General features: G+C 70.5%; 1 long non-coding RNA gene across 1 annotated transcript in view; it reads left to right on the top strand.

The window, feature by feature from the left end:
- Window positions 1-308: 308 nt before the first annotated feature.
- Window positions 309-661, top strand: part of LOC130579659 (uncharacterized) — a 92,188-nt gene continuing 91,835 nt past the window's right edge. Inside the window, exon 1 of the long non-coding RNA XR_008966039.1 lies at window positions 309-504. This is a non-coding gene — a long non-coding RNA (uncharacterized LOC130579659). The remainder of the gene's footprint in view (window positions 505-661) is intronic.

Genomic DNA, 661 nt, shown 5'->3' with positions numbered 1-661 from the left:
CACCTTTTACCTCCCTTCACCTTGTTCTTCRCCCCAGCTGCAAAAGAACAGATTAGAGGGTGGCTGGAGAAGCACCCAAAAGAGTCCCGGACAAAACTTCCGTGTTAAAAGTTGTATCCTGGAAGGCACAGGGTGCATTTCTGGGCCTAAGGCTCCCCTGGCTCTTGGATGCAGAGCAGGAAGGTGATGCTCACAGGGTCGGAGCCGCCTCCAGCCCCGTTTCCCCCCCGCCCAGGTACCGGGAGCCGCCGCCGCCCGCCCCCCCTGCGCAGCGCAGCCCCCTCCCGCCGTGCGGCCGTCCCGGCCCCGGCCCCGGCCCCAGCCCTTACATGGACAAATCTGCCTGCAGGGAAAGGCAGGAATTTGGGCCCTTGACGTCAGCCGCGGGCAGAGCGCGGCAGCCCGGCAGAGCAGGAGGCAGCGGCCGCCGCTTTCGCTTTTAGTTTCGGGGCCGTCCCGCCGCGCTCCGGGCCGCCGGCCGCCCCTCCCTGCGCCCCAGCAGAGGTGAGGGCCGGGGGGGCGCGGACGGATGGATGCGGGCGGCGGGAGCGCCGCGGCCGGGGGGATGCGGAGGGGCTGACGGACCGGAGGGAGGGATGGATGGAGGGATGGATGTGCGGGGCGGAGCGCGGGAGGGGCGGCTCGGGGGAAGCGGCGGGCG

This window comes from Malurus melanocephalus, unplaced genomic scaffold, assembly GCF_030028575.1.
Source record: "Malurus melanocephalus ecotype Western Australia unplaced genomic scaffold, MMel_1.1 scaffold_284, whole genome shotgun sequence".
Classification (NCBI taxonomy): Eukaryota; Metazoa; Chordata; class Aves; order Passeriformes; family Maluridae; genus Malurus; species Malurus melanocephalus.
This window is presented reverse-complemented; position numbering and strand designations above follow the sequence as displayed.